Source organism: Paroedura picta, chromosome 14 (genome assembly GCF_049243985.1).
Source record: "Paroedura picta isolate Pp20150507F chromosome 14, Ppicta_v3.0, whole genome shotgun sequence".
NCBI lineage: Eukaryota > Metazoa > Chordata > Lepidosauria > Squamata > Gekkonidae > Paroedura > Paroedura picta.
The window spans coordinates 21,437,834-21,463,324 of NC_135382.1; the positions used below are offsets into that span (position 1 = coordinate 21,437,834).

The 25,491-nt window shown below is 48.9% G+C and overlaps 1 protein-coding gene across 4 annotated transcripts in view; it reads right to left on the minus strand.

Annotated features, from left to right (window-relative positions):
* The window catches only part of KCTD15 (potassium channel tetramerization domain containing 15), a 387,504-nt gene extending 366,918 nt beyond the window's left edge, over positions 1-20,586 (minus strand). Inside the window, exon 1 of one of the 4 annotated variants that reach the window (XM_077309658.1) lies at positions 20,305-20,522. The gene's annotated coding sequence lies outside the window, so the exon portion shown is untranslated. The other 3 variants (XM_077309655.1, XM_077309656.1, XM_077309657.1) reach the window with 3 other exon arrangements.
* Positions 20,587-25,491: the final 4,905 nt, after the last annotated feature.

Here is a 25,491-nt window from a genome sequence, read left to right on the forward strand (position 1 = left end):
ATGGTACAAAAGTCAAGAAAGGCCACTTTGACCAAAAGAAAGCTACTAAAGAGGGCAAACCATCCCACTGGCGTCACACTTCGGTCGATACTCCAGGGCACCTTTAGCCTTACGCTTCTGTATTTATGGAGGACCTGCTTTTGAAGACTGTTTTCGATTGTTTTGGAACCAAGGACTAAATTCATAACAAGATTTCTGTTGGAGCAAAATTTTTACATGGCCACAGATAAATTGGCCCTTCTGTTATCAGATACTCATCCTTTGCTTAGGTGTAATGTATCATTGTTTGCTCTGGCTGCAAGGAAAATTCGAGCCAAATTTGCCCCATCAGAGAGTTAATGTTTTTAACCTTTTAATGCTTGGTATTCACTGGGATCCAATTTATTTCCATAGCTTTGTTTATACTTTGTTTATCAGATATTGATTTTAACTATATCTATTGTATGTAACGTAATGGCCTTTGGCTATAAACTATAAAATCCACATGACACGCACTAAACACAGCACCATGCAGCTGTCCCCGGCAATCTTTGTGTGAAATGTCTGGTACTCATGCAATTTTGTTTATCTAGCATTTTACCTTATCCCACTCTTCCTCCTAGGAAATCAGGGTGGCCTACACTGAACTACAGCCTACTAGTTCACTGAGCAAAGTTTGGTTACAGTACACATTAAAATGTTTTTTAATTGAAATGCTAGTAGCAAAGCCCATTTTTAAACTGGGCCACTGAAGGGTGGGAGGGCAGAAGGGCTATTGCAGAGCAAAGCAACCAAACTCACTGGCTGGACTGCTGCACTCAGCAGAAGCCATGTCACCCTTTGCAGGGAGAACCAGGCAACAAGGTGGGCTGGAGAGCCCTCCTGAGCTTTCCCCGTGGGTAAGAATCTTGGGCATGTGGTGCAGCTGCTGTGGAGCTTAGCTGGATGGCCTTCCCTGAGCCCTGCTGGCAGCAGGGTGGAGTGTGGCTGGCCATCCATCCCCAGCTCCCAGGCTTACCTCCTCGCTACTCTTCATCCTCACAGCTAGTGCCAGGAAGTGGCATGGCAGAGGAACAGGAGGAGCAGGGGAGCGGGGAAGAGCCTCTGATTGGCCTTCAGTCGGAGACTGCCATCACCCTATTGGGGGCATGTCCCCCAGTGAGGGCCAATCAGAGCAGCATGTTGTCGGAAGGACCATGCAGTTTTTATGTGGTAGGATAATTATTTAAATGTTTACATCCCACCTCTTCTTTTGGCTCATGTTTGTAGCCATCTGCCAATCTAAGGGGTCTTTTCCTAGGCTAGTTGCTCCTTCATTGGAGGACCAGCCGCTTAAGCTAGAGGAAAGTCACTTAGTGTGAAGGAGGGCTACTGGGAGGACGGGTTCACTCCATCTTCTCTGCTTCTCCATTTTATCCTCCTCACCACCTTGCAATGTTGGTCAAGCTGAGAGACAATGACTACTAGACCAAAGGCAACCAAGGAAGCTTCCATGGCAGAGTGGGGAACTTGAACCTGGATCTCCAAAGTCCTACCAAAACCAGGGGTAGTCAAACTGTAGCCCTCCAGATGTCCATGGACTACAATTCCCATGAGCCCCTGGCAGGGGCTCATGGGAATTGTAGTCCATGGGCATCTGGAGGGCCACAGTTTGACTACCCCTGCCCTAGCCACTCACTACACAACACTGGCTCAACATTCTCTCTCAGTAGCATTCAGCCTGGGTAAGCACAGCAGAAGATGCAGAGTAAGCCTTGGGACTGCAGCTGGGAAAAGAGGAGGGGGGTTTGTAGTTTTCTTGCTGTCAAGTCACAGCCAACTTCTGGCGACCACCGGGGATAGGGGGAGGGTTTCAAGGCAAGAGATGTTCAGAGGAGGTTTGTCTGCCTTCCTCAGGATAGCAGCCCTGGTGTGCCATGGTTGTTTTCCATCCAAATGCTAACCCCGGCCAGCCCTGTTTAGTCCCTGAAACCTGATGAGACTGGGCTAGCCTGGGGCATCCAGATCATGGCAAAGGGCAGGTATTGACACACGGTTCCTTTGGACTTGAGCCATTTGGCGCCTTGCTGAGCTTGTGCCTTCCTCACACAGCAATCAATCTTGCAGTCTGACTGCAGTCAAACACTGGCTAGCCCAAGTAAATCCGATCCCATCAGATCGTGGAAGCTAAGCAGGGTCGGCCCTGGCCAGAACTTGGAAGGGTGGCCTCCCAGGAATACAAAGGCCATGACGCAGGGGCAGGCAATGGCAAACCACCACCGGCCAGTCTTAGGATCTCCTTGCTGCACAACACACCTTCCTTATCCAGTGTGGTTAAAATCCAGGTAGAGCCTGGCTTCACAACTCATCTCCAGACAACAGAAATGGCCACTCTGTGTCATTCCACCCTCTGGAGGCCCACCCCTAAACCCCGCCATCCCCAGGCTCCACCCCCACATCGCCAAGAACTTCCCAATCCAGGGTTGGCAACCCCCTCCTGGGTCTCATAAGTGAGGAAGGGTAAGAAGAAGAAGGAGAAGTTGGTTTTTATACCCTGCTTTTCACTACCCAAAGGAGTCTCTGAGTGGCTAACCATCGCCTTCCCTTCTTCTCCCTGCAACAGACGCCCTGTGAGGTAGGTGGGACTGGGGGAGAGCTCTGACAGAACTGCTCTGCAACAACAGCTCTAAGATAATGGTTACTAGCCCAAGGTCACCCAGCTGGCTGCATGTGGAGGAAGAATGGGGAATCAAACCCAGCTCCTCAATTTAGAGGCCGCCCCTCTTAAGCACAACACCAAGCAGGAGTGAGGAGCTGCTGATGTTTGTGTGGGAGGGGAAGGGGGTGTCTAAGCACCGGAAAGATGTTCCTCCAAGTGGCCATCTGCTGCAACTGCAGGGAGCATCTCCGAACTGGAAGGATTGGGCTGCTGAAGCTCCCTTGAAAGCGAACTTTTAAAACCCCAAAATAGCTGCTACTGCTGCTGCTTCTGCCGCTGCTGCTTTGCTTTACTTCTGGCATAATCTCTTTTTTAAATTGAAACTGTAAACTGACCCTGATGTTCCAGGCGAAAAGCCAAGGGAATCATTCACATTTATGGAAACCTTAACTAATGGTCCTAAACGTTACTATAATTCACTAACTCTAAAAAAAAATGAGAGAAGAAATCATTCCCCTCCCCCACAACAACAACAACAATTCATTTGATTAGGTAATGAACATTAGCCTCAAACCAGCTGGTGATTAATATGCCTTTTTCATTTCTCTAATGAAGTTAATGCTTTCAAAAAGGACTTGGCCAATATTTAGCCAAACAGGTTTTTGCAGAGCGTTCTCTGTTTCCACACTAGCAATATCGTTCGGATTTGCCTTTGCAGAGTCGATTTTTTTCATCCATTTCCACACTGAAACCCACTTCTTCAGGCGCAGATCCTAACTGCCCCACATAGAATCATAGAATGATAGAATCATAGAGTTGGAAGAGACATCCTGAGTCATCTAGTCCAACCCCGTGTACAATGCAGGACACTCACTACCCTATTGCTCATCCACTGTATCTTGCCACCCCTTGAGCCATCATAGAATCAGCCTCTCCGTCAGATGGCCATCCAGCCTCTTTTTAAAAATGTCCAAAGATGGAGAACCCACCACCTCCCGAGGAAGCCTGTTCCACTGAGAAACCGCTCTGTCAGGAACTTCTTCCGGATTTTTAGACGGAATTTCTTTTGAATTAATTTCATCCCATTGGTTCTGGTCCGTCCCTCCGGGAATAAGATACTTTTTCAATTTGAATAAGTATAAAACTCAACTTGATATTTTCAAGCAGGGTCTAATTTGGGGCTGTTCAGTGCAGAAATGCATTCATTTTGGTTTTTTGCCACCCCCACCATTTTGAGTTATTTGGACACATCCCTTTCCTTGTTTTCATGCTCCATCCCCTTCCCATCCTCCCCCTCCCTCATTCTGTTCCAAAAACTCTGCCTTTAAAAAGGTGGGAGGGTGATCGTGTTATAACGCTGTGCCTAAGTTTTTTAAAAAGCAGCCTTGCACTCTAACACTATAATATGACATAATTCCAGGATTTTTTTAAAAAATTACATTTGGGACAGTTTGGAGGGAAAGGGGAGAGGTGATCAAGGACACCGAATGGTGAGATTTAGGGGTGCAACAAAAACAAAGGTGCAAGCTGGCACCATTTTGCAAAAAAACCCATTTTTTGAAAAGGGGAAAGGAGCAAAGCATGATGGGAGGCTGCCTCCCTCAGACTCAGTGTGGAAAGCATATTGTGAATTTCAGTCTGGGAAATGAGGGAAGGAAGGCCCAAATGCAGAAAGGCTAGAGTCAACCCGCAGCATCCAAAGGAATCCAACGTGAGGCTAAAACAAGGTACGTCTCCTCATGCAGAAATGGTCTTAGGATCTCCAGCAACACCCACTTCCAGGCTCTGTTGTGGGCCCTTACTCTTGAACAGGACTTTACTCCGAAGGAGACCAGATTCTGGCTCCATCATAATTGAAATGTATCACGCTTCTCCCTCACCTGGGTTGCCAGCTGTGTCTTGGGAAATACCTGGCAATTTTGGGGGTGGAGCCTGAGCAAGGCAGAGGAAGGCAGAGGGGAGGGACTTCAATGGGGAAATGTGCCACGGAATCCACCTTCCAATGTGGTCATTTTCTCTAGGTGAACTGATCCTTGTTGCCTGGAGAGCAGCTGAAACCCCCGGAGATCTCCAGACAGTACCTGGAGGTTGGCAACCCTCCTGCCACCCCAAGCTGACATGGAAGACCAGCTGTCTCTCTGCCATGTTCAGTCTTCTCCTATCTTATCCCTTCCCCCCCCCCCCATGCCCTGCCCTGTACTCTTCACGCTTGGATCTGGGATGCTCAAGAAGTGTTAAATCTAACTTCTGTGCTCAATGTTTTGCCAGCCAAATAATACAGCCTTCCTTTTGGGGGTGGGGGGCGGAAGGAGGGGTGGACTTCACCTGCCAAAAATCTTTATCGAAGCCAGAAATCGCAGCACCACTGGGACGTACACCCTTGCGCGTGTGCGTTTTGTCCCCTCATAGGCAGAAAGAAATGCCAGTGCTTGCCCAGTGACTCATTCTCACACGTTCATTATTCCACTCAATTACAAGCTGTGCTAATCACTTGGTGGTGTTTCGCCCCTTCACGCCTATTTAATGGGGGAGGTGTGAAAAAGCCCACTTTGGCCATGACTAATCTATAAAATTTGCCATCTCGTGCTTCCGTACGCGTGAGGCATGCTCCAGGCTGCAGGGGAGGGGAGAATTCTCTGTACATTGAGGCTGTGCCTCTCTGTCCATCTCTGGACCTTTGACCCACCCCCTTCCCCACGAGCCTCAGAATCAAAACTAATTTGCTTCCGAAAAGCTCCCTTGATGAATTTGTATGTCAAACGCTCTCCAGATATGCTCTGCGTGGGCAGCTTTCTGCCACCTATTCTTGGAGAAACAGGCCTCTGCATTTGGACGGGCCATGCCTGGCCGTGCTGGGGGGTTTGGCATCTGTTGTTATCTGGGAATTATAGCACAATGGCATTTAGCATACAACAATAGTGCTGGCAGGGATGAGCAAGTGCATCACAGCGGCCTGTCTTCAGGAATCAAGTTCTGCCCGAATAAAACACCTTTCAGATTGGGTTGCCAGCTCTGGGTTGGGGGGAAACTGGAGACCTTGGGGGTGGATCTGAGAGTGGGCAGGGGAGAGACCACAGGGGAGTACAATGCTGTGGTTTCTTGATGGCCCTGGAAGGCTTTCCTGAATGGGTGGGAGTTAATTAAATCTCAGCATATTTTTAAAGTTTGTTAAACATTTATTTATTTTGTGATTTATCGGGTGACATGACTATATATGGTCATGTCAATTCACCTTCCCCCTCCCAAAATGGCCAGTGTTGGGCCTGGAAGGGGAGTGGGAAGGGGAGGGGCCATGGGTGGGCGTGTCCACAGCTGTGCTTTCCAATCATATCCTTCAGGATTGCACTACTTCTGGAGTTTCTTGAAGCCTAAAGGATGTTTCAGGAGTTTCTCAATGGTAAAAAAGTTGAGAAAGGCTGCTATATGGGATGTGAAGGAATGTTGAGGGGGCAGGGGGAGGGTGATCATCAAAGCCTGGCACAATGGCAGCACGGATCTCTTCATAGGTTTTTTCCCCCCTTTCTCCCTCCTCATGCTTTTGGCCCTCTTTTCTGCCCCCCCCCCCCCAAACACACACACAGTCCCCGCTTTCTTCACATTTCATTCTCCTCCACAGCTAATTTAATCTTGACATTTCTAGAGCTCAGGGAAATAAACAAGATGCAGTTTGCATTTCGACTCAGAAGATGCTTGGGTGAATCCCCCGCTGCAATTATACCCAGTGACAATCCTAAAGGGGAACATTTCAGGGAGACTCAAAAGAGGCTGCTGACACCTGGCTGTCCAGTCCTCTGATGCTCTGAGCACTCATGCTATTCACAGCTACTTGCAAAAGGTTTGGGGAAGTACCCCCCCCCCCCCAAAAAAAACCTTTCTCCCTTTTCTAATGTTTTTCCTAACTTTCTGCCTCCTGATGGAAATCCACTTGTTTATTTCCCATGCCCTCCCTTGCTTTTACTCTCCATTGCCTTCACTTGCCTTACCTAGAATCCTGATGTCATCAGGTGATCTCTGATTGCAAGGGAAGCCCCACTGGGAGGAGCTCATGCTAGTATTGTGCTGACTCTCACTTGCCGTGACTGATTTCAACCCACATAGTGAGGCTGTGGCTGAGCCTACAGGGAGCCCCGGTTCAGTCCTCAGCATCTCCAGATACAGGATAGGTTAAGAGGTGGTGTGAAATAACTTCTTCCTGAAAGCCACTGCCAGCCTGAGTAACTACTATTTTATTTATTTGACTGACCTTGAGAAACCAGTAGTCTGTGTTGTGTCTGTAGTTCTGCTGAGGACCAAGATTTAGATCAGGGGTAGTCAAACCTGTGGTCTTCCAGATGTCCATGGACTACAGTTCCCATGAGCCCCCACCAGCATTTTCTGGCAGGGGCTCATGGGAATTGTAGTCCATGGACATCTGGAGGACCACAGGTTGATTACCCCTGCTTTAGATCCTAGGCCTGCACTGTAATTGACCAATGTGTCAGTTGACCAATATGTGGCTAGATCCCGTCGGCCGGATCCAGTCAGTCTGAAGGGGTTGTGTGGTCCCTGATCTTCTTCCTCATATTATTTTGTTTTGCTCCAAGTTCTCTTTATACTGCTATGTAATATCTGTCATTCTTTCAATTCCATTTTGACGAAACTGTAACAGTCAATCCAAGCAGACCCTGGAGACCTCGGAAGACCATGGGCCAGTCTAAGGCAGTTCCAGGTCTGATCTGATTGGCTGGATACCACAGGGCCATCCTCCCATTCAGCTGGTGAAGTCAAGATGGAGAAAAGACAATGAAAGTTGTGGTGGGAGGGGGGTGACACCATTTCCGCCAGCCAGGAGAAACAAAGATGCTGAACATGATCCAAAGGTTGTAAATGTACATGCAATGAAAATCTATTTTGTTTGTTTGGAAAATATTGCTACTGTAACATCACCACTCCCTTTGCAGAAATAAAACTGGAGAGGATCCAGCACATCCCTCAAAGTGACAGGACCAGCTTGGTGCCCAAAAAGTTCTAAAGCAAAGCCTACATGTTCCATGCCATTTTCTCCCCAGGGAGCTGTAAGTATTTCTTAATGGAGTCAGCTTGTTTGTGATCAGCAGAAGCATTAAAAAAGGAAGCTGGCCAATTGATCTGGGACATTAATTTTGAAAAGCAAATGGGGGCGGGGAGAAACAGGCAAAAAAACCACACATCAATACTTTGAAAACAAGTTCAGAAGATGTTTAGATCTACTCCAGGGAGTTTTTGTTGTTTGTTTGTTTTGCAATTTCTTAAATGAGTTTTCAGGCTGGACATTTCAGCATATGCAGATTGGCCATGACACGCAGCACAACCATACCTTCCCCTCTTCTCTCTGTCCTTTCCAGTCTAAGAATGCTCTACTATGACACACTTATTATTAGGCAAGTAACAGCAAATGAAAGGAACAGGGACTCTTGCAGGGCAGAGGTGTCATAGCACAGGGGTAGTCAACCTGTGGTCCTCCAGATGTCCATGGACTATGATTCCCATGAGCCTCTGCCAGCAAATGCTGGCAGGGGCTCCTGGGAACTGTAGTCCATGGACATCTGGAGGACCACAGGTTGACTACCCCTGTCATAGCATACATCAGGCATCCCCTACTGTTAAAAGAGAGGAGCTAGACCTCCCATTTACCAGCTCTGGGCAGAAAACTATCTGTTCCAGGCCCTAAGGACTGAGGGACAGGAGAAAAAATGGCCTCCATATAGTGACACACTAGCAAGTCTCTGTGGTAAACACCATAGAGGCTGAGGGAGGTGAGCTAGAGCATCACTTGGAAATGACATTGGAGAGCCAGCGTGGTATAGTGGTTAAGGACGATGACTTCTAATTTGGCAAGCCAGGTTTGATTCCCCTCTCCTCCACGTGTAGCCATCTGGGTGACCTTGGGCTCCTCACACCTCTGATAATGCTGTTCTGACCGAGCAGACCTGTCAGAGCTCTCTCAGCCTCACTTACCTCACAGGGTGCCCTGCTGCAGGGAGAGGAAGGGAAGGGAAGCCACTTTGAAACTCCTTCAGGCAGTGAAAAGCAGGGTATAAAACCCAACTCTTCATCTTCTTCTTCCCCCAAGCTCCCCAGGCATCACCTCTCCCCAAGCTCCTAGCATTTGAGGAGACAGTCTTGGGCATCTACCAAAATTACAGCCCAAACCTGTTAACCCAAAATAATAATGGCCTAGATGGCTCAAAGCATTACGGTGGAACACATTGAAAAACATATCCAACTTATACTACAGTACTAGTCTGGTGATCCCAAACGCGATGACACAGACACATTTCTTGGCATCTACCTCTTACCTCTTCAAGAGCTATTCCTGGCTTTTCTCTGCCTCACTGGAGCAGAAGATGTTCCACAAGAACACCTGAGATATTATTAGAAGCATCACCTTTGTGTCTGCAGGGGGCACCCATTTTGAAACAGCTGCCTCCATCAACGTCAGATGCTTGGCTGGGGACCAACCCCCATTTCGTGACTGGCAGCCATTTTGTAGGCGCATCTGCTACTGTACTCAAAACTCTAAAAGTGGCCACAAGCTTAACACGGTTGGAGGCCCATGGGCTAGTCTGCTGCATCCAAAATAACACATTCTTGTATCTCACAATACTGAAAGGGGCAGGGGGGGGGCTGGTTCACAAAACCTCGTGCTACAATAAATATCAGACTTTCTAGAGCCGCAAGACTCTTTGCCTTGGTGAGCTGAGCCTCAGCCCAAGGGAGACGCAACTTTTCAAATGCACTGCTATCTTTTCTCATGCTCTCCGGAACTAGAGAAGGCAGGAGGCAAAGCTGGCATCGACGGAGAACGCATCACGTAGTGGCCCCAGCTGCATATAAAATGCAAGGGGGGTGCCTAGAGAATAAATAACAAACGGACTCGGAAGAATTCTCCAAAGAGTGAGCTAATTTATTACATCAATGGTACTTTTTCAAGCTGCACGTAGCCTGCTCAATGATCCAGGGAAAGAAGAAATGTCAGTCCCATAGGATTGTAATTTATTCCCCTAAGGAACTTGATAATATTATTACATCTGTTGGGTCCACCGTGAAAGCCACCCTATGAAACACCGGATCCTCCCCTGAACTTTAGTTGGAACTAACCAGTTCAACTGTTGCCTAAATTATTTTTTGTACTGTCATATTATTGTACGCACATTTACAGTCTTGTCTGCTTCTTACTAGTGATTGTCTCACTGATACTTTATAAATGACTATTTTGCATTCCTGGAAGCACTGTTTACTATAGTCTCAGAGTTACAATTGTACAAACCACTCTTCCCCCCCCCCCCGGTATTTTCCATTTACTGTGTTCCCCAGTTTTTGTTTGTTGCATTCCCCACTTGGAGACAGGCATCCCTAAACCTACCCTCTCTCCCAGGAATTCCCACATAGATTTTCTTCTCCAGTCCTCATAACAACCCTGAGAAGGAGGCAGAGTACATGAGAGACTCATTCATTTACTAGTTTAGGAAATGTAGGTGCCACCCCTCCAAAAGCCCTGGTCAAGGCAGGTCACAAAGTGAAGCGTAAAAAAGATCCTTTTTCAAAGACACCAATCATTAAAATCAACAATTTGCAAAAAAAAAAAAAAAAAAAACCCCACTAAGCACCAAGTTTTATTTTTACAAAATACAAAGTATCCCCCCTCTTGCTTCAAGCAATGTTGAAACACAGAAGAGAGCTTCTACCAATAGCAGCAAACGGGTTTGAACAGGAGAAGGCTCCCCTCACATCTAGTGCCAAGCTATTTTATTAATTAATTAATTAATTAATTAATTGACCTTTAGGCCTCCCCTGTCCAGTGTGGTCTTGGAGCAGCTTACAACAGTTTTGTAAAATCACAGTTAAAATACAAACACGTCAAACCTAAAATTTAGGTATTAAAATTCTACATTGTCACTATATAAAAGGTAAAGGTAAAGGTATCCCCTGTGCAAGCACCGAGTCATGTCTGACCCTTAGGGTGACGCCCTCTAGCGTTTTCATGGCAGACTCAATACGGGGTGGTTTGCCAGAGCCTTCCCCAGTCATTACCGTTTACCCCCCAGCAAGCTGGGTACTCATTTTACCGACCTCAGAAGGATGGAAGGCGGAGTTGACCTTGAGCCGGCTGCCGGGATCGAACTCCCAGCCTCATGGGCAGAGCTTCAGACTGCATGTCTGCTGCCTTACCACTCTGCACCACAAGAGGGTCTTAGTCACTATATAGTCATTACGAATTAGTTACATCAAGGTTTCATTAAAGCCAGGGATTTGCCGATGGCCCGGGAAGGGTTTCCCAAATGGGTGAGGGTTAATTCATTTTTATATATTTGCAAAATATTTTACACATCTATCGGGTGATATGACCATGTAAGGTCAATGTCAGCCCGCTTCCCCCTCCCTAAATGACCAATGATGGGCCTGGAAGGAGTGGGGCTCCAGGTAGGCATGCACACTGCTATGCTTCTCCACCATATTCTACACAATTGCTCCATCTCTGGGGTTCCCCAAGGCTTGAAGAATGTTTCAGGGGCTTATCAATGGTTTAAAAAGTTAAGAAAGCCTGAGTTACATATTCCCTCCATTCATAAATCATTCCCTGTGATCCCAGGTACACAGCTGGCGATATTCTGCTTTCAGGCCCAGCTCAGATGGGGACAGGTGACCTGTGGGAGCCCCAGGTATGGGACTAGGCAGGGAGCCCACAGAGACGCAAAAATATCAGCCTCAAAAGCAGTCTCCCTACTCCCCCTCCTCTCCCACATCGTCTCTCATCAAGGCAGATATGAGAACAAACAAAAACACAGCTGCCCCACTTCCTAACTGGAAGTAAACAGAGACTCAGAATACCTTTGGAGTTGCAATGCCAGGCTTGTCTCACTCAATGTCTCACTCAACCAAAGCTGAAGCTCTCCTCCAGTGGAAAAGACTGTTGTTGGAGGAAGTCTCCTTAGGCAAGGTTGTCGGCCTGGTGCCAGCAACATCTGGTAGCTTTCTATGGGCGGAGCCCTGAGGAAATTGATTCACTTATGCTGTGATGTCATTTCTGGATGAAAGCCCATAGAGACCAGTGGAATGCCCGGAAGGCTGCCATTGGCTGTGATACTCGCAATTCTGTTCTCTGCCATTTTTTTTTCTTTTGCTGTTGAATTGGTCAGAGGAAATCAGATGAATCTGGCAGCTGGGGATTGGATAATAAATAGTCAAAATTGGCAACCCTTCTCTGTGAGATAGACCAAGTTCAGACTTGAAATTCGAACTTGGCTTAAGTAATTGGATTCAAGTCGTCATAGAGGTGACCCATCCCTGCTCTGAGCAAGCAATTGAATTCTGAGTTTATTTACTTTGTCTATACCCCATACTTCTCCTCAAAGGGGATCCAGAACAGCTGACATCATTCTCTGCACCTCGACATTATCCTCACAATAACAGCTACCCTGTGAGGAATGTTTGACCCAAGGAAACCCAGTAAGCTCCCCTGACAGACTGGGGATTCCATTCTAGGTCTTCCAGTCCCAGATACTTGTCCCATACTCCAGGGGTAGTCAACCTGTGGTCCTCCAGAGGACCATGGACTACAATTCCCATGAGTCCTTGCCAGCATTTGCTGGCAGGGGCTCATGGGAACTGTAGTCCATGAATATCTGGAGGACCACAGGTTGACTACCCCTGCCATACTGCTCTTCTATTCATAAACAGGGTGATTTGAGCCCCTTTTAAAACATAAAACCCTTTCAGAAATCCTGAGATTAGTAAGTGTTCATTTTCATTAGGGAAAGGTAGCAAATGTACACAAACATTTTCCTAGGCCTCATTTGAGCTGTGAGATTCTTCCCTGCAGCCCATACAGAACTTCCCTCATTTTACACCGGTCAGCAAGTACCCAGCATGCATCCTCTTTCTAGGAAAAATAAATCAGAATTCACGGTTTCACTTTACAGCTCTGGTGATTTATAAATAAATCATCTGCACAAGCTGATTGATGTCCATCCGTAAATAATTAAGTTTTGACCTTATGTTATGGAGCTGTCTAAATTTTTCAGCAGCAGGAATGAGCATACACTAAGAAGATTTTCATGCTACCATTCTAAACCGGATGCTATTCGTTGTGGGCCTGGTTTCAAGTAAAGCGACACAGGAAGGGGAGCTTCATACATCGAATTTCCTTCCATTAATGAGCCCTCTGAAGCACTATGGTCATTTAAAACAGTGCCACTTCCCCCCCACACCAAGCTTCCTTGGAGGGTTTCCTCAGAGAGCCAGTTTGGTGTTGTGGTTAGGAGTGCGGACTTCTAATCTGGCATGCCGGGTTCGATTCTGCTCTCCCCCACATGCAGTCAGCTGGGTGACCCTGGGCTCGCCACAGACTGAAAAATGAGAAAATGGGGGCCCAAAGTATTTAATGGGGGCCCCTGGGAACTGAATGAATGAAAGACCCATCTTGGCACGTATGACATCATTAATTGCTAGAAAGTTTGACTTTCATCAAGGGCGCGGTGGGTGGAAGAAATCTTGTAATCTCTTCCTTAGTGTGTGCTTGGAAAAAAACAACACACATGCTTGTCTTGGCTGAGTGTTCTAGAAATCTCTCTCTCTCACACACACACACGCATAATATATATGTCGAGTATAGTTATTTCACTCTTAGCTTAGGCCTTTTTTAGCACAAGCAGCCAGCCTACTGCAGGGGGCCCTGGAACCTGAGAAGCCTTCTAAACGGGCCATGCCCAAAAAATAGTTGAGAATGGATGCACTAAACCAATTGACCCAATGGTGCTGCTATAGCAATGAATTGCTATAATGATTTAGTGCTATAGCACTCAACTTAGAACTTTTTTAAAGAGTCCACTGAAGATTGTGCATCAAGAAAGGTGTCTTTGTGGGGCAAGCAGTATTGTAAGACGTGCTAGGGGCCACAGTGATTCAGAAGTGCGATGATGCTAACCTGACACCAGTGGGTTTGTATGAACGGGAAAATACATTCCACTAGCAGCCAGTTAATATAATACATCTGTCTGACAAGACGTCTGTCTGACAAGATAGAAAAAATCCTTTAAAAAACCCGTTATTAAAATGAAATCCAAAGGCAAGTTGAAAATGCTCTTAATTTTCCCACGGCAGAACAGACAAACCAGAGGAAGTGTCAATACTCATTTATATGTTTGTTTTAATAAGACTGATTCCACTCAACAAATTGACTTGCTATCGATCAGGGATCTCTCCCAATAACATCCGGGAAGTTTAATTGTCCCAGGTTTCCCCGCCTCCTACCCTACCCGCTTGAAGTAGCTTCCCCAGACTGAGAGGTTCATGGAAAGCAAACCTCCACGTAGCCTGCCTGGAATAATTTTATGATTTCTCTCCCCTCTCTTTTTGCACTTTTGCACTACTTAGAAGAGACCTAAGCAGTCACCCCGGCTGTGCCTTTCTCCTCCCCTGCGCTCAGTAGCAGGTGTCAGCCAAAGTTTAATTTGGAAACCCATGAATTCAAAAGAGCTTATTCTTCAGCACAGAGAGCTTTTCATGGCCTCCTCCTGGAATAAAGAGCAAATCCCACAGACATGAAGGGAATTGATGAGAAGGTAGTTGTCTGGCAAAATGAGAGCCTTTCATCAAATGGCAGCATTGCTAATAAATAACGGGGATTTGGCCAGGGACTGTTCTTGCCGGGGAAGAGCTGTGGGTTGTCCAGATCCTGCGTGGCGGCATACTGGGGGCCCGGAGAAATAAATTAAAAAACTTGTCCCATGACCTCAAACTAGACAAACCACTGAGAAAACTTCCTGCTGCATCTCTGCAAGATTTACTGCTCTGGCCCCGCTTCCTGCTAATCGACATCCCTTGACTGACAGGTAATTCTGCCCTTCTTCTGCACATTTGATCAATCCAGTTGTATAGGTTGAGGAAGAGCTTATCGTCAAAGGAGGTTCCTCAGAGTGTCTCTGCATGAAGTACTGGTCTGGCCTTGACTTCATCCAATCAGGAGCGTAGTCCAGGTCAGTGATACACATTAGAACATGGGGGTGGGTCTCAAGAGGAAGGAAGCTCTTGGTTCTCAAAGCAAACAGTTTCATGAGATTAAAAGTCTTTCCTCAGAAGTTTGGGGGATCCAGTCTCATAATTTCAGGTCCTGAAATCATCATGTTTGGAAGGAATAGAGACCTTTCCCACTCAAGTCAGGGGAAAGCATCAAACTTGGCATAGCAGGAAGAGACCAGCCGTTCTTAATAGTCAGATCTTGTGGAACACAGAAGTCCTTCTCAGGCATTACATTTGACTTCACACAGAAAGGAAATGACAGATGCAATGGCTGTCAGAAAAGCAGACACAGACGGTATGCACAGCAATTGCAACAGAAAAAAATACCTGTGTGAGCTGCACAATGACCGTTTATGCACTGGGAACTTCACTGCCCCAGCTCTCGTGCAGGAGCAAAAATCGGGGGTGGATGAGGTGCACCAGGCCAAATGCTCCCCCGTGTGGGTACAGGAAGAGGTGGGGCAACCCACCGTGACTAAAACTCCAGCCTGCACTCCAGCATGAAACCTCCAGTGCATAAATGGTCAATATGAAACTAAGAACCTGTGCTCATTAAATTGTCCAATAATAAACCACTTTGAGGGAATGCTCTCTGTTTTTTGTTTCTTTAATCTTCTTCATGCATGTCAGCCATTCACAGTAGAACAGGCACTCCATCAACAATGATGGACAGCTCTCTAAGTCTGACAATGATCCAACAGAAATGAAAGTGGCTCCACGTACCCCCGCAGGAGCCCGCTAGGCCAGCTTGTTTCGACTCTCTGTTCTTCTTCAGTACAAATTGCAATAGACAGAAGTCAAAAGTACTTTTCAAACATCTCTCCATCTTCTGGAATGTCTTTCAGCCAAAAGCTTCAAGATGGGTTTACTGAACTTTTTAATGAGCACAATCATTTCATATTGTATAACCTACATGGGTATTTTGCTATATTGTTATTAATTAGCCTGGTGTTACACAACATCAGCATTTGAGTTGGGTTAACCAGGACTGGTTTATCCGTATAACATGTGTAGCATGTGCTATGGGCCCTACTCTTCCAGAGCTCCCCATGGATCAGGGCCATAGGCTCTCTTCTCATTCCCCTTTCCCTCTTTAAGGACACTCAGAAGGACACCCTTTTCCACTGTGGGGACAAATCCCTAAGCCACCTCTAGTGCTACAGGCCCCATGAATCCTTAAATCACTCCTGGGGTTCATCACCCCAGCCTCCGACCCTGCATCTCTAGGAACTGGACAGAGATTAGGAGTATGAACATAGCCATACAGAGCTAAGCCTTGATGAAATCAAAATTGCAAAAAGTATACCATGATCATATAAGAGCCTCTTGTGGCGCAGAGTGGTAAGGCAGCAGAAATGCTGTCTGAAGCTATCTGCCCATGAGGCTGGGAGCTCAATCCCAGCAGCCGGCTCAAGGTTGACTCAGCCTTCCATCCTTCCGAGGTCAGTAAAATGAGTACCCACCTTGCTTGCTGGGGGGTAAATGGTAATGACTGGGGAAGGCACTGGCAAACCACCCCATACTGAGTCTGCCATGAAAACGCTGGAGGGCGTCACCCCAAGGGTCAGACATGACTCGGTGCTTGCACAGGGGATACCATTACCTTTATACCATGATCTGAATATTATACTAAGGCTTTCCTCCATTACTTCACTGAAAATTATACATATAAGAACAGATAAAATAAAACGTTCCCAGGATTTCAGACGGATCCCCATATCCACGGAGCCATCTCCAACCTGGCAGGGAGAGCAGCAAAACCAATATCAGTGGAGGCAAGCCCTTTCCCAAGGATCAAAATTGCCCTCCCAGGAGAATTGTGTGACTTGAAACACATATAAGGAACAGGGTTGCCAAGAGACCTGGAGAAAGAAGTTGTGTTCCATTCACAGAGGTTTTGATGGGTGGAAACGGGCAGACTTTTTTGTGGCATGAAGGTAAACAAGATCCCATTAAACCTCTCTTCAAGGAACATGGCTTTTTTTCACCCCTCCAGGCAGTTGGAAACCTTGGTTTATTGCTTCACTGTATTAAGACATTCAGACAGCGATACACTGGGCATAAGTTTTTGAAACAAATGGTAAACAAATCAAAGGAAAATGAGAATGGCTGAGCATTAGGTTTGCAGGGTTCGGGGAAACAGCCATGTGAAAAAGCTCTTCAGGTGTGTAAAGAAGTACTCCCCCCCCCCCCCCTCCAGGGATTCAGGCAAGCAAGGTGTTCCTTTCAGTTCCTGGCAAGTCTTCAATGAATTTGGCAATGGGAAATTTCACGCGCCCCGCCCTATTTAAAAGTGGCCTAATTGACACTGAACAGGAACGCAGGATGGACTGTTGGTCTCTTTTGTATTTGTCTGCTCCTTTCAAAAGGTCCAATGCCCGTTCTGGAAGAAAAACTCCCAGACAGCAAATCCAGGCAGGGAACGATCCGATCTTTGAAAACACAAAACCACAACTCTTTCCATTTAAAACAAACGAACAAGAAACCCAGAACAGAACCGCGATGTGCTTTGAGTGCAAGCAAGTTCTCACCGCAATAGAGCTCAGGTTCATACTGTCAGAGTGCATTTGTGAGAAGCAATGCTACAGCAAAAGCAGGGAAAGAGTCTTGCTGGTTCCAGCTCATTACACTGTAAATCTGCAAGGTGCCCAAAGATACTCCGGCAGTTTCCCTGCACGATTGTAACTTTGTTCTTAGGGGCACATTGCTATAGAACTGCAAACTTCTGAAGGCAACGCAAGTTCCCCATCACAGCACAACAAACTCACGTTCGACAAGACTCTGTTTGCAAAATGCAGACACCGATTTTTGGACAGAAGCATCGAGGGGAGCAGGGTTTATACCCCTTCCCCCTGCCAACTGCTTCTTAACTCCCAGTCTCAAGCCATTGCCTCGCCCCATGGGGACCAAAGATACACATTTGAATGCATGCACAGATGTACAAAGCTGCTCTTTACGGAGTCAAACCACTGAACCACCAAGGTCAGGGGATCTCCAGGGTCTCAGGCTGAAGTCACTCACATCCCCGGTTAGCCAAACTTTACAAAAGTGGAGTTATTAGGGAATGAACTTGGGATTTTGTGCATGCAAAAAACAAATCTGGGAAAACAGGTAAGCACGCATACACATTTTGAACCAGGGTTGCAACCAGTGGGGAAAGTTTAAGGGTTAAAATATCCACATAAACACTCGTCACCATATTTCTCTGCTTCAAACACCTCTTTTCCAGAGCAGCTTTTTCAGGAGAAGAAAAAAAGCACAGCTGAGATTCAGTTATAGATAAAGGCCATGTAAGGTATGGTCCTTCTTCTTCATCATCATCAGCTGTTAAGGACCCCAAGACCAGGAAGTTCGCAAGGCAGTTGGCCACTGCCTGCTTCTTAGTTAGGACCAAAGTTCTGTGTATCTGCTATCCACTGGCAAAAGAAGAAACTGCATCCAAATGTATACCGCTATTTCTCCTGAAGGAAAACAAAGAAAGGAGAAAGGCAGACAGCCCAATGCAGGGGGGCAGCTCTCTTGCACTGAGGAAGCTTCTTGCAAACATGTGCTGCAAACCTCCCGTTTCTGAAACTGGGGAAGGAGAGCTCCCTACTGGCTTGGCATCAGGTTGTAGTAGAGCCTCTTCAAGTCCCAGCATCCTACCTTTTTGTTGTTGTTGCTTTGCAGAAATCCAGGTGCTTATTGAAACTGGCATTGTTTTGTGTCACACATTTCAAAAAGGCCCCTTCTTTCCTGACCAGCTACAATGCACCCGCCCGTTTAGAATTACCCACAGCTGCCAATGAGCAAGGAGGGAGATCCAGGACCACTTTTCTAACCTGTAGCACATTGTGGAAAAGCCACCCAGGTGAGCAGAGGAGTTTGACACATCTTTCCAAGAAGACACCCCCTGCAACACCATTTCACCTGTCCACTGTCTTTCTGAGTAAAGTTGCAATGCTAAGCAGGGTTCCTGAGTTCTGAATACACATGATCAGGACCCCCAGTAGGGATACAAAGCAGCTTACCTGATTCTCCTTGCCTTCGTTTCATCTTCACAACCACCCTGCGAGGTGGCTTAAGCTGAGAGGGTGTGCCCAGCCCAAGGCCACCCAACAAAGCTCCAGGGCAGACTGGGGATTCAAACCTGGCTCTCCCAGGTCCTTGTCTGACACTCTGGTCAGCCACTAAACTACTACGGCTCCCTCATTTCTATTCAGGTTTCCATGCAGGCTGGTAACTCACCAGTGTAGCCCTGAATCAAGCCGTGCCTGTCACCTGCCAAAGTTTGAAGGTGGGACTGTCTACCTGCCGACCACAGATCTCCTCCTACTGAGGCGCCTTCCTACCTCCTTCCCCCCCCCCCACACACACACCAAAAAAAAACAAACTTTCCCCTCTGCCGGGTCCTCCGTATCCGAAGCGCCGGAGCACCAGCAGACACGAGGATCAAGCGGATCAGCTGGGACAGCGTGAGAGTTTCTAAGTGCACCAGGAGGCGTCATCAATGGGAGATGTGACTTTTTGAAGAAGAAAAACACTGTTTGAAAAGTCGGCCGTGGGCGAGCCTGCCCCCCCCCGCCCTCCCCCCACCTGGGGGCTAAGAAGGCAGACCTACCTGGAGGATCACCCCCACGTCCACGAAGGACTCTGATGCTCTCCAAGTTCCGCGCCACCCAAAGCGTTTCTTCCCGGGCTTCCCACCGTCCTGTTGCCTTCAAGCCCTGCCGGACTTCAGCGAAGCGTCCCCCGCCCTCCCCCCGATGGCGTGCTCAGGCGCTGCGCGGAGGAGCCAAAGCCTGTTGCCACCACGCCGGAGGAGCGCTGTCCTGCTACGCCCGTGATCAAGAAGGGTTGGTTTTATACCCCGCTTTTCACTGCTCGAAGCGGCTTCCAATTGCCTTCCCTGCCCCTCCCCACAAAAGATACCTTGTAAGGGAAGTGGAACGGAGAGAACTGCTCTGAGAACAGCTCCGAGAGAACTGCGACTGGCCCAAGGCCAGCAAGCTGGCTGCATGTGGACAAAAAGTGGAGAGTTTGCCTCTCTTCGCGCCCCCTGTCCTCCGTGAGAAGCCAGGATCGAGTCCTTCGGGAAAAGAGGGGCGTCCCTTGTCTCCAACTGGCCACCGCGAGGTCCCCAAAGCGTCCTCGGTCTGTCTCCCGCAGTCGTCCTGCCCCCTCCTCAGCTGCCACCGAAAACTTTCTTGCCAACAGTCGGGCATCCCGTGCAACTTCCCACCCCCACCCCCACCCCACCCCACCCCACCCCACCCCACATGAATGCACGTGGGAACGACGAGTCCCAAACTGCCCCCCCCCCCGGGTTGTTTCCAAGGCGCGCGAGAGGCCGCCGTTCCTGGCGCCGGTGGGAAAAAAGAGCCTCTGGGCGCGTGCAGAGTGCTCAGCCCCCCCCCCCCCCCCGGCGAGAGGAAGGCGACGCTCCCGGGTCCCCTTGAGCTCCTCTCCGCACGCAGCCCAGAGCCCCCCGCGAGTCGAGGCTTCGCCTGCCCGGTCGGGAGCGAGGGAGTGGCTGGAAAGTGCACCTGGGCGCGGGCGCCGTCCCCCGAGACTTCCTCCCGAGTAAGCGGGCGCCGGAGGAACCGCGCAGCCAGTCGCCATCCCCATCCCGATCCCGATCCCGCTCCGGAGCCGGCCGCGCTACTCACCTGGGCGGGGCGGCGGTGGCGCAAGGCGAGCGCTCAGCCGCGCATCTCGGCGTCCACCTGGCGTCTTCGCGGGGCGGCCGCAGCAGCAACCGCAGCAGCAGCAGCAGCAGCGCCAACAGCGGCCGGCTCCGTCGGTGGGCGCGTTCCGATGCCGCCGCCGCCTCGTTCCCGGCCAAGCGAAGGCGAGCGGGGGAAACTGCGCGGAAGAGCCGGGCGCGCATGGAGCGGAGCGGGGCTGGGCTCCGGCCGGCCGCCTCCCTTCTCTTCCCGCCCCGTCTCCTCCTCCTCTCCCCCCCTCCTTCTCCGAGGCTCCCGGCGAAGTGATGCTCCCCCCGCCTGCAGGGCAGCGCCGAGGCGAGGCGCAGCAGCCTCCTCCTCCTCCTCCTCCTCCTCTCGGCGTCTTTCCCTCCTCCTCGCCTCCGCCATAGCAACCTGCTAGGGCAGCCCGCCGCTCCAGCTGGAGAGAGCCGGGAACTGCGCCCCCCCGCCCCCCCGCCCGGAGAGAAGCGGGTCCCCTGCCGGGCACCTGCCCTTCGCCCGCCGAAGGAACCGCGCTCGGCCGCTTCCGCCACGAGGGCTCGCTTCCCTGCGTCCACGCCGAGCTCCCGGCTCCACCAAGCCACGTCCGGCCTCCCCGGAGAGCACCAGGACCGCGGAGGTCAGGTCGGCCTGGGCACCGCTCAGCGGACAGGAATCCGCCTCCCTGGGGAGCCCCGCCCAAGAATTAGGGCACCCTTCAACAACCCCCCCTCCAAAGTTTTCTTCCCCCCACCCCCCATCTTCCCTCCCCCCATCTTCCCTCCCCCCACCCCCCATCTTCCCTCCCCATCTTCTTCTCCCCTTAAGTTGACCAACACTACAAAGAAAGTCTTTTCAGGGAAACCTTCCCATCAGTTAAGATCCTAGTAAAGTTTTCCATTTCCTTGTGTGTCTGTCTCCCAGAGAGAGGTGGGGCTGCAGGGGAAAGGATTTGAACCCAGAGCACCCTGTCTCAAAGGATTCCAGCCTAGCCTACCCGATTCTCTGCTCCCTGAAGAAGCCTGTGGGTACACAGAATGCGGATACCTTGGGTAAAAACGTGGTGCTCTTAAAGGTGCCCCTGGACGCAAACTCTGTTCTGCTGCTTCAGACCAACACCTGTAAGGCTGATTAGGGTGAGGCTGCATGACCGGCCCAGAATCATCAAGTAAACTTCTTGCCACAGGAAGAATTTCTCCCTTCTCCGACACTCACAACAATCTTGCAGGGTAGGTTAAGCAGAGAGAGAAAGGAGAGAGAGCAAGCTTCAAGGAAAAACAGGGACTTGAACCTAATTCTCCCCACTCCAAGTCTGAGACTCTTATTTGCTACCCAGCACTGGCTATTGCTTTCTGGACCCTAGATAGAGCTTTGATTGACACCCTTCTTTATCTAATTATCCCTGATAAAGAGACTGTAGAGGTATGTTTGAAAAAGATAGAATCTGCGTTGTCTGGAGAGATGGATAGATAGCATTAATTTTGATCTATATTAATGGATTTTCATGAAGGGTTGTGACGAAACAGCCACAACTGACACTGTGCGACAAGCAAATTTTTGATCAAGGAGAGGAGGGGCTGTTTATAAAAATGACATTAAAATGTGGAGGGGCTTTTTTCTTGTGTACGAGCATCTCCTGAATTATACATTGCCCATCGAGGAAATTAATTTTTATGGGTGCCATATATATCTATATATATTCCTCATATATGTTTATACACATGCACATATAATATTGATTTATATATATATAATAATCTGTAGTGGCACATTGCTTGCCTCTTGACTTCAGAATAAAATAACCCAGGATGTTTTGACCCAAAAAGCATTTGCAAAATCCCAGGTGAATTTGCAGTTTGTGGCTGGTTACCTGGGCAGAACTACATACACACACACACACACACACACGAATATCTCTGTGTGTGTATGTCCTGGGTAGGAGCAGAAACCCTCATTGAAATTGGTGGCACTTTATTCCAGGCATAACTCTCTTCGCAATTCCGTCTCCCACTTTAACAGTTAACTAAATTTTGATTTATTGTTATGAAAGCGAATCAGCCCGGCTTCATCCCCCAGAGGGTGCCGTTGTGAGTAATCGCCCAAAAGGTGAAAGCCAGAAGTAGATGGCAGGAAGGGGGGGGGGGCTTACACAGAGAGAAAGAGGCAGATGTGTTGCGGGTGATCCAAAGGGAGGGGAAACCTCTGGGCTTTGCCTCGGATCTGGGAAACGGCACCTGCAGCTCACGGCGGCAGAATTTCTCCTCCCTTCAACAGACAGGGAGCTTCTTTGTTTCACTTGCACAAAACACTGAAGGTGTCACTCCCACGAACAGGAACTTGGCCTAAGCTACAGAGGAGATCCCAGCCTGCTCTGGGCTATTGATGCTACCGGAGAATCCTGGCTTAGTTCAGGCTTTTCTGCCTAGTCAGAAGGCTGGGGTTTTGTTCTTTTAAAGGCCAGGCTGCTTGCGTTCTTTGATGCCTCTCGCCTTTGAGACATCGTGATTCTGGAGGCCACCGGGAGTCATTTTGCAATTTGATGGCACTATTATTATGGCCCGCAGGTCAGGTTTCCGTAAGCCACGGTGAGCTCCTGTCATTGGTGTGACAAGGGGCGTAGAAGTGTTTGTAATAAATATTTCAGGGAAGTGACTCGAAGCCAGGGGTCCCCCGCATGTTGCTTTGCCAGGGGGCATTATGAAGCCCAAGTGCTCTTAGGGAGTGGGTGGGGCTTGGCAAACTAGGCTTCGGATTGGCTGTGCAGATCAAAAGGTGTCTTGCTTAAGAATGTCTGCCCGGATGTTTGCGTTCCTCTGTAGAAGTCTAAAGTTGTACCTACTTCGAAAGTTATGCATAATCTTGTTCCCTGCCTGCTGCGGTGCCCTCTGGCTCACATAGGCAGGGGACCCCTGCTCTAAGCAGATGCGGTCTCTCGATTACTGCTCTGCAGAGGAAATCCAGCTCACGCCATTAGGAATTCCTCGTGCTCCCTCACGTACAAAAGGGAGCTGTCAGATCAGAGGTGCGCTAGGAGTTCTAGACCTGAAACAGCACCAGGAAGTCCCTCATTTCCCCACTGAGGAAGCTGAATGCACACTGAAGTTGGTACACTATTTCTCCGATTATGGCAAAAAGCAACAGAGGCATTTCCGGTTGGGGAATGACATCTGGGGGTTTAGTGCTCTCTCTCCACATGTGCTGTCCTGTGGGTTCGATTTAGACCTGCACAGTTCTCGGAATTACATTCTGAGCATTGAGTAGTAAGACGACACCTGTCCATTAAACACAAGAATGTGAGGACTTGATCCTGTGTGAATTGGCCCTATTGGTGGGAGAACTTATGCCTTGCATGCAGAAGGTCCCAACCTCTGGAGATTACAGGGAATGAAGGTCCTCACATGAAACCCCCAGCAGGGCTGGCTGCCTAGCCCAGCCACACAAGGGCCTTGCTGAGGCGTCACTGCAAAGAGAGAGACCAGGCACCATAGGAGTAGCCCAGACTAGCCCAGAAGCTAAGCAGGGTCAGCCAGAGTTACGCCTTGGGTGGAACCATGAAGACAAGGGTTCCCAAACAGGGGGAAGCAATGGCAAACCACCACTGCTCCTCTCTTGCCTTGAAAACCCATGAGGAGTGGGCCCGACCCTGAGTTTGGGCTACTCAGGGCTCTCCACACCAGGGCAACTTAACAGGTCTTAAATAGATAAGTAAAGCAAAAACAAATAGATAAGCAAGTGTCTCCCCTGCTGCTTGGTATAGTGGTTAAGAGAGCCAGCTGGGTGTAGCGGTTTGGAGCGGTGGTGTCTAATCTGGAGAGCTGGGTTTGATTCTCCACTCCTCTTCCACATGCAGCCAGTTGGATGACCTTGGGCTAGTCATAGTCCTGATAGAGCTGCTCTCTCAGAGCTCTGTCACCCTCAAAGGGTGTCTGTTGTGGGGAGAGGAAGGGAAAGGTGTTTGTAAAAGGCTCCTTTCGGTAGTGAAAAGCAGGGTATTAAAAACAGCTCTTCTTTAAGGGATCATGGCCATTTGGCTTACTGAGGGATTTCTGTTCTGAAGGTCAAGGGATTTCTGTTCCGCCCTTCCTGACAGAACAGTTCCTCAGTGGAAAAGGCTTCCTTGGGAGGTGGTGTGTTCTCCTTCTTTGGAAATTTTAAAGAGGCTAGACAGTCCCCTGAAAGAAATACTGATTTTATTAACTCAGGCAGATTGTGAGTGGGTGGGCAGGAAGGGATGTGCCAGTCTTGTCTCTCGTGGCCCTTCCTTGCATACTCATAGAATTGCTAATTACCACTGTGGGATGGTAGGTGAATTTCCTCCAGGCCAGGTTGGATTCTGGAGATTTTTGGTGGTGGTGGGGATCACTTGGGCATGAAACTGGGGTCACTGTGGGTGGTCAGGTAGTTGTGAGTTCGTGCCTGGTGCATTGGGTTGGACTAGATGACCCTGGAGATCCCTTCCACCTCGACGATTCTATCATTCAACAAAGCATCATATCCAATCCTCTCTGGGGCCTGGTGGGTGCACAGAAACCCAGCATCGTGTGATGATTAAAGAGCAGCAGACTCTGATCTGGAGACCTGGGTTTGATTCTTCGCTCCTCCTCCACATGCAGCCTGCTGGGTGAACCTGGGTTCTCTTAGAGCTCACAGAGCAGTTGTCAGAGCTCTCCCAGCCTGACCTACCTCACAGGGTGTCTGTTGTGGGGAGAGGAAGAGTAAAGTGTCAGCTGCTTTGGGACTCCTTTGAGTAGTGAAAAGCAGGGTATAAAAAAGCAAGCTTTCTTCTTCCTCCTCGCTTGTATCAGCAATTCCCAGAGAAGTATCTGGCTGTCCGGAGTGGCATCACCCGTGGAATATCACGTCTGGACATGGCTGGGTAGAATCCGGGGAGAGTCCTGTTCCCTTCCTTGCTGGGAGACTGGCCTTGCCAGAACAATAGAACTGTCACTTAGCCGATCTTCGGATTATAGAGGGTCCTATCAGTGTCCCCGCTGGAGCTGCTTTGAGAAAACATGCCCATAAAGTAAATATGTTTGTTTAAAGGAGACTTTGATTCATGTCTCATCTTTAATACAAGGCCTCATGCAGTGAAATATGCCTGCCTGGATCCATTGGCAGCACCAAGGAGCAAGCTCCCTGATGGCCGGGGTGGGGGGCGGGGGGTGAGTC